Source organism: Schistocerca nitens, chromosome 1 (genome assembly GCF_023898315.1).
Source record: "Schistocerca nitens isolate TAMUIC-IGC-003100 chromosome 1, iqSchNite1.1, whole genome shotgun sequence".
NCBI lineage: Eukaryota > Metazoa > Arthropoda > Insecta > Orthoptera > Acrididae > Schistocerca > Schistocerca nitens.
This window is the reverse complement of record NC_064614.1, coordinates 875,518,670-875,530,943: the sequence shown is the minus strand read 5'-3', so window position 1 is coordinate 875,530,943 and position 12,274 is coordinate 875,518,670.

The window sequence follows — 12,274 nt, the reverse complement described above, 5'->3', positions numbered from 1 at the left end:
TGATTTTCAAATGTTAACAACATTTGATGTTTTTCCTTTTCCTCGGTAAGAGGAAGGACTCTCTCTTGCTAATGAACGAGGGTAGACGAACGTTATTTTACAGCGTAATCGGCGGTAGCGTTATTTTTGATGTGTGTCGAAGAAATAATACATTAGTATTTCGTTAGTGAAAAATTTAGTTATTATTCCAAGTGGTACTGTAATATAGGACTGAAGAAGCCTACCTGTGTACTTCAGAGTTATCACGAAGATCCGATTCCCATATCATGGACACTCAAGATTTTGTAGGTGGATACGACGATCGGACGTAGCTTTATTAATTGGTAAGCATAAATTTACAAGAGACTATTTCGTCCATTAAGAACTAATATGAATCCATTTACAGGCATAGTTCAGCTTATTGTGCTTGTCCTAGCGGAGAAAAATTGATCTAATTATTTCCACATATCTAAATTGAGACGCCCGCTAAACCTGCTGGGCAGACCAGGTAATAGGACTGTGGTAAGGGCCAAGGGTTGAGGTCAGTTTCTGCTTATAATTGTCATTTATTGTAATATAATAACCGTTACAACCAACACGCCACATAGCCGAATCTTTACCGAATGCAACTCTTTCAAGGCTGAAGGCATCCAACAAGAAGTCCTAAGAAGATAAAAATCCTATTAAGATAGCAATAAAATAATTCAAAAAACATACGCAATGTGTAATACAAATGGCTGAATTTTAAAATATATTATCATAGACCTTTAAAGGCAGAAGGCCAGCATGTTAAACATCAAGAAATCTTAAAATCCAATTAAGATAGCAATAAAATAATTCAAAGAAGCAGCATATGCAAGGTGCAATACCAATGGCTGAGGGCCACAATTAAACTTCAAAATTTTAAGGTTTATTACCATAATCTTTGAAGGCAGAAGGCCGCAGTATTTAAGTCTGAAAGATAAAATTAAAAAAATAATTTTGCAAAATTTTAAGAAACAGAACAATTAACCATAAGCCTAAAATTTAAAATAGCTGCCAATAGATAATTAAACACCTGTGGCACTCAGAAGGCCTCCAGGTAGGTCGATCTGCCCTCGTTCACTTAGGTGGGGAGTCCAACCATACTTGACCCGTCGGAACCCAACCTGGGACAGCCTCGGACCGACGGACACAACGACTTGCTTCCCGTCAATCAGTACATGACAACTCAAACCGGCAATGTTACAAACGTGATAATCCACAATGAAGTATGTATTAGCTGTCAAAATTGCACACCATGTTGGACGGCGACAACTGGTGAGGAAAGGACGCTGCCTGAAATTTCGTTAGTGGCCATGGCAGGTAACCGGAACACTAACGGCCACAAGACAAAATTCCACTGGTGCAATCAAATCGTAATCGACTAAAATAGTTAACAGCACCGCATGGCGGCTGAATCTCAACAGTAGAACCACTTGGTGTTGCTCACTGGAAAACCTCCCCCAACAGCAAACCACCGAAGCGAACCAGCACAACGTTCATAGACGTGGCTTTGGTAGTTGAAACCACTACTCAACCTTGACGTCCTGGGTCAGTGAACCATGTAGCTCGTAACGATCTGACAGCTCCACACACGCTCCGACACTGCGCAGGGGTTGCCAGCGGCCCCAGCCGACTGCACCGCGCTGAGATAACTTCCTTCGTCCGCAACAACCGACCGAGTCGCCTCAGAATGCCGACATCTAAAATCGTCGTCAGTGGAAACAACGCCAACTTCACACACAACCAGACAAACACTTGCACCAAGACCTGAACGATACACAACGGTGACTGAGCATACACGAAAACAAATCGTGAGTCGATGCGCATACACACACAGCCGACTCACTAACGATCGGCGAGCCAAAACGCGTCGTCCGGTAGGACAACCGACCGACGATCCACCAAGACCGTGGCCCGGCTCAAGTGATGCGTGGCGGCAACGGTCGGGCGAGCCATGTCGACGCAGGCCTCACTGCTGCTGCATTACAACTCCCGACTGGCAGGTCCGGAGTGCGCTCAAGACGCGTTCCAACTGACTGGAAGTGGCAGGACCGAACTCGCGACACAAAACTCACTTACGACAGACAACGACCGGGAAGTCATAGCAGTTAAGCAAAGATACTACTAGAGGGGATATATCGATACGCGCTGCTAGCGCCGGTCACGGTCAGGCAAAGCAGCAACTCAGTGACAGTAGTAGTTTAAATTAACGTAGTGCGGTGGAAGTACGTTAAAAACAGGATGTAAAATACATGAAAGCGGGACCATGAGCCATGCACGGCTCATAACCATTTTTATTATACGAGGGTTGTTTTTTAAGTAAGGGCCGTTCACGCGTATAGTCCCGTAGTTCGCGCGGACGCCGCAACAAGCCACCGCGCCACTTGCCGTCATCCTTCCCGTTCACACTGATGCAAGTTGCAGCTCTGTAGCTGACGTGTACGCATCGCTGTGCTACTTTATAATGTTTACGATTGTTGAATCGCCCGCCGCGTGTGAGATACGGTCAGTGATACGTTTTTTGACCGCGAGAAGCCTATCAGCTGCAGAAATTCATCGTCAGTTAACAGAAGTTTATGGCGTGAATGCAATGAGTGAAGGTAAAGTGCGTCAATGGGTTAGAGAGTTTAAAAACGGCCGTCAAAACGTCCATGACGAAGAACGCTCAGGCCGGCCCTCTGTGATCACTGATGATTTGGTGGCTGCAGTCGAAACAAAGATTCGTGAGATCAGAAGATTCACAATTTCCACTCTTTCTTTGGAATTTCCACAAGTTTCAAGATCGGTTTTGTACAAAATTGTGTCTGAAAACCTAAATTTTAAGAAACTGTGTTCTCAGTGGGTACCCAGACTCCTCACAGAGGACCACAAAGGGAAGAGGTTTGCCACTTCATTGGACTTTTTGATTCGTTACGAGAAAGAAGGGGATGACATGTTGAGTCAAATAGTCACTGGAGATGAAACATGGGTATCCCATATCACTACCGAAAGCAAGCGACAATCGATGGAATGGCGACACACAACCTCACCCGTCAAGGTCAAAGCCAAACAGATGCTGTCAAAGCGCAAGATTATGGCAACTGTGTTCTGGGACCGGCGCGCTGTTTTGCTAGTGGACTTTATGCCACGAGGAACGACAATCAACTCAGATGCCTACTGTGCAATTCTAAAGAAGCTCCTCAGAGCAATTCTAAACAAAAGGCGCGGCATGCTGACAAAAGGAGTTTTGCTCCTGCACGATAACGCTAGGCGTCACACCTCTCAAAAGACTCGGGATTTGATTGATTCTTTTGGCTGGGAAGTTTTGGACCATGCACCATACAGCCCCGACCTTGCTCCTAGCGATTTTCACCTTTTCCGGTACCTGAAACACCATCTTGGCGGGCAGCGCTTCAATGACGACGATGAAGTGAAAGCGGCCGTGAACTCTTGGCTGTCGGAGCAGGCGGCCGCATTCTATGAAGAGGGAATTAGAAACTTAGTTGTACGGTATGACAAGTGCTTAAATAAACAAGGCAACTTTGTAGAAAAATAGGTAAAAGCGTGTAGAATCAGAAAATAAAAGTTTTTTTACAAAAGTATTTGTATCTTTTTTTAAAAATAAAAACGGCCCTTACGTAAAAAACAACCCTCGTATTATATAACCTACAAATTCTCTGTGCGTCCATTTTAGTGAAAAAATGGGATGGTTTTCGAGCCAGATAAAGCCGACAACTAGCCGGCCGCTGTGACCGGGCGGTTCTAGGTGCTTCAGTCCGGAACCGCGCGGCCACGACGGTCGCAGGCTCGAATCCTGCCTCGGGTATGGCTGTGTGTGACGTCCTTAGGTTGGTTAGGTTTAAGTAGTTCTAAGTCCTAGGGGACTGATGACCTCAGATGTTAAGTCCCATAGTGTTCAGAGCCATTTGAACCATTTTGGAAGCCGACAACTGCCGCTGCAGAGCGCTGGTAGCGCCAATTTACGTTAACCAGCTCCTGCCATGGTGCCGATGGCGCTGTGTCTCGTGACGTGGAATGTCCAGTCTACGTGCGCATCAAAGTTAGCAGACTCGTCCCGTGTGCCGACGGCTCTAGCGACACGCAGTCCGCCAGTAAAATCTACAACTTGTTGCTCCGAAGACTTATTAAGAAGCACTATTAAAACTAAAACCAGTCCAAATAAGGGTCGCCTGTCTAGCTTAGACCCGACAGACAAAGTTAAACTTATCTTTACTCCAAAGCGAATAACTACTGCGCTGTAGATATCTAAAGGCAGTCAGCAAATATCAGCAGCGCTAACTGTTCATACATACTAGTTTCTAGCAACTCATGCTGATAACCTCGAGAAAAACAAACTCAAATGGTCAAAATACACATAAGAACACCACACTTCAAGTTGCTACGCAAGCTAATGTGATTTATTATTTTTAATTAGAACTCATCAAGTCAATATCTTTCATTAAACTTTTACTACAGCTAATTACTGGCACCGTGATTTGTTAGGAGTGCCTGCCGAGTACTTGTACAGAAGCAAACTGCAACAGCGTCAGGAGCAGAATGCGGGCACTTACATTAACCATTTCGAAGTGCTGTTTACGCCTTGAATTTTTGATAGCTTATTTCAGACACGCGCTGAGAAACGCACGTCTTAGTGAGAAAATCACTAGCCCTTCATCCAGTACAGTCTGCTCTGACAGCAAACCACTTTGGCCATATTACAAGAAGATCTTATAAGATTATGCGAAAGAACTTTCTCCCCATCTAGCAGTAATTTTTCGTAGATCGCTTGAGAACAAAAGATACCTAGCGACTGCAAAATAGCGCAGGTCATTCCCGTTTTTAAGAAAGTCCGTAACACAGATTCACACTATTATAGACCTATTTATTTGACGTCAATCTGTTGTAGAATTATAGAACATGTTTTATGCTCAAGAATTATGACGTTCTTGGAAAATGAACATGTCCTCTATAAGAATCAACATGGATTCCGCAAACAGAGATCCAGCGAAAGCCAGCTCGCTCTGTTCCTCCACGAAATGCACACCGCAGTGGACAACGGCGCTTAGGTTGAGGCTTGTGCCTTGATTTCAGTAAGGCATTTGACACCTTCCAGCATTGCCTTTTAATGAAAAAAAAATACGAGCTTACGGAGCATCGGAGCAGACCTGCGATTGGCTCCAAGACTTCCTTGCAGACAGAACTCAGCACGTCGCCCTTAGCGGAACTAAATCGGCAGATTTAAAGGTAATATCCGGAGTACCACAGGGAAGTGTGATAGGACCGTTGATGTTTACAATGTACATAAATTATCAAGTATAAAGCGTCGGATTCTCATTAAGGCTATTCGCAGATGATGCAGTTCTTTATACCAAAGTAACAACGCCAGAAGGTAGTAAGAACTTGCAGAACGACCTGCAGAGAATTTATGAATGGTGCGACTCTGGCAGTTGACCCTGAACGTAAATAAATGTAACAATTGCGCTTACATAGGAAAAGAAATCCACTTATCTACGGCTACACTACTGACGACAAACGGCTGGAGACTGCGTCCGCCGTAAAATATCTAGGCGTAAATATCCAGAGCGATCTTAAGTGGAATGACCGTATAAAACAGATGGTGGGAAGAGCAGACACGAGACTCAGATTCATCGGAAGAATCTTAAAAAAATGTAACTCTTCCATGAAAGAAGTGGCTTATAAGGCGCTTGTTCACCCGATTCTTTTGTTTATCTATCTGGGATTCCTTTCGGGTAGGACTGATAGAGGAAATAGAGAAGAGCTAACGAAGAGCGGCGCGTTTCCTCACGGATCGTTTCGCTGGCGATAGAGCGTTACGAATATGCTAAACAAACTCCACAGACGTTATAAGAGAGGTGTTGTGCATCAAGGAGAGATTTACTATTGAAATTTCTGTAAAGCACTTTCCCGGAAGAGTCAGACAACATATTACTTCCCTCCACATACATCTCGTGTAGTGACCACGAGCAGAAAATTCGCGAGTGGAAAATGGTTGGAGGGAGCAGATAGTGGTACCGAAAGTACCCCCCGTCTCACACCATTTGGTGGCTTGCGGAAAATATTAGTTTATTTATTTAAGTTTGGCTTAATATATGTATTTATCTTGCCAAGGTGAGTCTCATCATTTGTGAGTGTATATTCTGTTACTGTTTGAGGGTGCTGCCTCGCGTGTGATTTTGTTCACAGTTGACTGTTGAAAACGACTAACTCGCTGATGGTTCTCCATTCCATGTGTTGATGTTTGATCCTTTCCTATCCTGAACCTGTTACCTGGGTTCCAAGTAGAAGTCGACTTTTGGAAGACCAGTTTGGGTTCGGAAGAAATGAAAGGTAAAGCGACGGAGATAGCTTGAAGAAAAGTAAACTTACGTTTATTCCATTTGTAGATTTACAGACAACTTTTGACAGTGTTGTCTGAAATAAACTTTTTTAAATTCTGAAGATAAAAGGAATATTATACAGGCAGCGAAAGGTTGTTCACAATTTGTACAGAAACGAGACTGCAGTTACAAGCGTCGGAGGACATGAAAGTGTTGTAGCATATCCCCGATGTTATTCAACCTGTACACTGAGCAAGCGGTAAAGGAAACCAAGGAGAACTTTGGAAATGGAATTAAATTTCAAAGAGAAGAAATGAGAACTCTGAGTTTTGCCAGTAACATAGCAGTTACGCCAGAGGCGACGAGGGATTTGCAGACGAAACTGAACAGAAATTTATCTTAACATTGTAATATGAACATAAACGAATGAAAAACAACAGTATTGGAATGGAGTCTAATTAGATCAGGCAATGCTGAGTCCTTGAGTTTTGCTATTTGGACAGCAAAAAGCTAACGATGGTCGAGTTAGAAAGAATATTAAATGCGAACTGGCTGTAGACACAAAATAGTTTCTGGAAAAGAGGAATTGGTTAACAGTGGATATAAATTTAGGTAAACAAGCTGTGACATGGTCGTGAATGGAACAGTGACTCGAAAAAATAGAATAAATTTTCTTTTATTAAATATCTCGGATTACAAACTTCTAGGTCCTCGAACTAATGCTTTCTGTCAGCAGTGACCATCTTTAGATCTGCAGCAAAATACGGGAAAAATATAAATACTAATGGGCTGTCTATAGCTTAAAACAATAAAATTGGCCACGATGAAAAGTTTTACTGGCATACATGTGAAAATTGTGCGCTCTAAATATGATGAGTTATACCTATCTCATTAAAAAAAAAAAGTCCGAATATACTGGAGCCAAAGTGGCTTCGTTAAATGCTAAGCACAAATTCGGAGCCAGCGACGTTACATATACACAAACCAAAAAAGTTTTGCATCACCTCGGTTCCGAGAGTTCCGGAACCTGTACAGAAAATTAGAATAGAGATAAACATAAACATTTTCACCCTTCTTATTCCTCATGGAAACCACACGTTACATGTTGTGCCACCATACAGGAGACCTTCAGAGGTGGTGGTCCAGATTACTGTACACCCCGGTAGCTCTAATACCCAATAGCACGTCCTCTTGCATTGGTGCATGCCTGTACTCGTCGTAGCATACTATTCACAAGTACATCAAGGCACTATTGGTCCAGATTGTCCCTCTCCCCAACGGCGGTTTGGCGTAGATCCCTCAAAGTGGTTGGTGAGTCACGTCGTCCATAAACGGCACTTTTCAATCTATCCCAATCATGTTCGATAGGGTTCATGTCTGGAGAACATGCTGGCCACTCTAGTAGAGCGGTGTCGTTATCCTGAAGGAAGTCACTCGCTAGATGTGCGTGATGGGGGCGCGAATTGTCATCCATGAGGACGAATGCCTCGCCAATACGCTGCCGATATGGTTGCGCTATAGGTCTGAGGATGACATTCACGTATCGTACAACCGTTACGGCGTCTTCTATGACCACCGGCGGTCTACGTCTGCCCCACATAATGCCACCCTAAAACGTAAGGGACCTCCACCTTGCTGCACTCGTTGAACAGTGTGCCTAAGGCGTTCAGCCTGGCCGGGTTGCCTCCAAACGCGTCTCCGACGACTGTCTGGTTGAAGGCATATGCGAGTCTCATCGGTGAAGAGAACGTGATGCTAATCCTGAGTGGTCCATTCGGCATGTTGTTGGGCCCAACTGTACTGCGCTGCATGGTGTCGTCGTTGCAAAGATGGACCTCGCCATTGACGTAGGGAGTGAAGTTGTGCATCATGCAGCCTATTGCGCACAGTTCAAGTCGTAAACACGACGTCCTGTGACTGCACGAAAAGCTTTATTCAACATGGTGGCGTTGTGAACTGTGTTTTTCTACTTCGCGTCAGCGTAGTTGTTATTTGCGCTAGTTCGGTTGTGCCTGCGTTCTTACGAGGATATCCTTGAGTGCGAGATCACCAAAGACAATGATTTTTACTGCATTCGACGCCCCCACATATTGTCTACTGTGCAACCACAACACTAGCTGCCAATGGCTATAGGGTTCGGGACTAGAGGTATCCAATGGTGCGCACAGCATGAGGCTACGGAATGTAATTGAAGTGTTTAGTCGACGAGTAACTCACAACAGTGCTATTGGTTAATGATACAAAGCAGAGCAATAGCAATGCTAAACGAAGCAAACTTTGCATTATATCTACAACAATGGTTGCCGAATTTGACATTTCGTCTGAAAAGAACCCAAGGAGTTTCACGAAGTAAGAAAGTGGTGACAGATCAAATATTAGCGTTTCTGCAAGATGAATCACTGGAGTGTGGTGTCATATATGCTCGACTGTATGGACAATTTACGTGAGGAGTACATAGATACGTGCTTAAAAAGTGAAAGTGGTGTAGAAACATGGAGCCACACATCCCGTCTCCAGCGAAACGTAGCAAAGGACAATCGTTGCCCAAAGAGCGGGTACTAAACATAATTACGTACATGGAAAATTATCCACAGCATAATAAAAAAACAATTAACAACAAATTTCGAATAACTTCGCAGCAATATGACCGTTTAGTGCAAAAGAAAAACTACGGATATTTAAGAGAGAACAAGCGCACTTACTACAAAAACTAGTGTTCGTGTGTTTCAAGGAAGTTCTATACAATTTACAGGATGTGCATGATAGTGACCAACAACGTTATGCACACTAAACGCGCACGACATAGGTTACAGTAATTTCAAGTGATGCAGTGGATGGTAGTTTAGCTTCAAAGAGTCCTACAGAATTGGAAGGCGTAAGATAACTAAATTACATACAAAGCGGCAGGTTGACGCACAGCAAACTGCGCAAACGGTACGAACATTTGTAGATGAGATAAACAAAGTTATCCCATAGTTCACAAAGGATTTTTTTCCAACTCCGACAAATCGGGATTTGAAGGGGAAATGGATGTGAAAGGAACTCTGGAAATTAGAAGTATAAAAAAAGATGTATCAAGATCAACTAACATCAAATCCTTAACGCATTCGTTTACAGTTATGTCGGTTGCTCATCTAGATATTAAACTGGCTGAAAAGCTACTTATTGTGCTGCGATATGTTGGAGGTGCTCTATCCCGTACGATTCTTTCTCATGTGTGTGATCTTGGGAATATTTACTTACCTCACAGCAAGCAAGAGTGGGAAAATAGGCGTAAGAGAATTATAACTACGGTATGAGTACTTCTTCTCGTGAGCAGATGGTAAAAATAACTTGCTTTTCCTTGATTACTGGTCTGTGTGTAAAAGTTATACCTCATGCCACCTGGAAGCACTGGATAAATGTAGCCGCTGGGTGTTTTCTTTTCCGTACCTACAAAACATATTATAGCGCTATCTGCAGCTACCCCTTGAAGGATAGCCAGCTTTACGGCAAGCTTCACGACAGACGGTTGCATGGGCCGTCACATAAAGTTCTCATCACCCCATTACACCCATATCAGTCTACGTGCATTCTGTAAGAGTGGATACCTAGTGAATGTTCTGCACGGTTTGTGACTTCCAAGAAGTTGGCCTTCGATCTTGATGCCGCGAACCTTCGTGATCACTGTGGAGTACCATTTTTCATCCTATGTTTATGGTGCAAGTAGTAAAAGGATATCCTCCTCTAGCATTACTTTTCATCAACAGCAGTTGTCGATACCACTATTATGTTTCGAATTTTGGACGAGTCAATATTATCTCAGTTGCTTTTCTGAACACTTTCATATAATTTTATACAAAGTGTGTTATATATCAAGCTAAAATTAATGAAAATGATTTACTTTATAAAATGTTTTAGTCTCCTTGTTGTAATCGATAAGTCCTAGTTCTGAATGTACAGTTAAATTATTTTTTAGAAACATTTGAAATTACGAACTATTGGCACTCAAATTCCTATTATTAATCACGCAATACTGTACTGATTACTATATTTCAGAATTCATTTATGAAATAATAATCGAAAGCAATAATGTAACAGCAACTAGCAAAATTCATTTGGTAAGAAAAATTTTAAACCTTTTGGATTATGATTATTTCCGAAGAGTGTGAGAGTCCTATGCATGCCCATGAAGTAATCGGAATATTTTTGTATTTTTATGTGAACAATGTAATTTCGGCTATGTTGTTGTGGTTATTGTTGTTGTGGTCTTCAGTCCAGACACTGCTTTGATGCAGCTCTCCATGCTACTCTATCCTGTGCAAGATTCTTCATCTCCCAGTACCTACTGCAACCTACATCCTTCTGAATCTGTTTAGTGTATTCATCTATTGGTCTCCCTCTACGATTTTTACCCTCCACGCTGCCCTCAAATACTAAATTGGTGACCCCTTGATGCCTCAGAACACGACCTACCAACCGATCTCTTCTTCTAGTCAAGTTGTGCCGCAAATTTCTCTTCTCCCCAATTCTGTTCAATATCTCTTCATTAGTTCCGTGATCTACCCATCTAATCTTCAGTATTCTTCTGTAGCGCCACATTTCGAAGGCTTCTAGTCTCTTCTTGTCCAAATTATTTATCGTCCATTTTCCAAATGGTTCAAATGGCTCTGAGCACTATGGAACTAAACTTCTGAGGTCATCAGTCCCCTAGAACTTGGAACTACTTAAACCTAACTAACCTAAAGACATCACACACATCCATGCCCGAGGCAGGATTCGAACCTGCGACCGTAGCGGTCGCTCGGTTCCAGACTGTAGCGCCTAGAACCGCACGGCCACCCCGGCCGGCGTCCATGTTTCACTTCCATACATAGCTACACTCCATACAAATATTTTCAGAGACGACTTCCTGACACTTAAATCTATATTTGATGTTAACAAATTTCTCTTCTTCATAAATGCTTTCCTTGCAATTGCCTGTCTACATTTTATATCGTCTATACTTTCACCATCATCAGTAATTCTGCTCCCCAAATAGCAAAACTCATTTACTACTATAAGTGTCTTATTTCCTAATCTAATGCCCTCAGCATCACCCAACTTAATTCGTCTACATTCCATTATCCTCGTTTTGCTTTTGTTGATGTTCATCTTATATCATCCTCTCAATACACTGACCATTCCGTTCAACTGCTCTTCCTAGTCCTTTGCTGTATCTGACAGAATTGCAATGTCTTCGGCGAACCTCAAAGTTTTTATTTGTTCTCCATGGATATTAATTCCTACTTCGAATTATTCTTTTCTTTCCTTTACTGCTTGCTCAATATACAGATTGAATAGCATCGGGGATAGGCTACAACCCTGTCTCACTCCCCAACCACTGCTTCCCTTTCATGCCCCTTTTATAACTGCCATCTCTTTTCTGTACAAATTGTGAACAGCCTTTCGCTCCCTGTATTTTACCCCTGCCACCTTCAGAGTTTGAAGCAGTATTCTAGTCAACATCATCAAAAACTATCTACAAATGCTAGAAACGCAGGTTCGCCTTTCCTTAATCTATCTTCTAAGATAAGTCAGAGGGTCAGTATTGCCTCACGTGTTCCAACATTTCTACAGAATCCAAACTGATCTTCCCCGAGGTAGGCATCTACCAATTTTCCATTCGTCTATAGAGAATTTGTGTTAGTATTTTGCAGCCGTGACATTAAACTGATAAATCGGTAATTTTCACATCTATCAACACCTGCTTTGTTTGGGATTGAAATTATTATATTCTTCTTGAAGTCTGAGGGTTTTTCGCCTCTCACATACGTCTTGCCCACCAGGTGGTAGAGTTTTGTCAGGGCTGGCTCTTCCAAGGCTGTCAGCATTTCTAATGGATTGTTGTCTACTCCTGGGGCCTTGTGTCAACTTAGGTCTTTCAGTGCTCTGACAAACTCTTCACGCAGTATCATATCTCCAATTTCATCTTC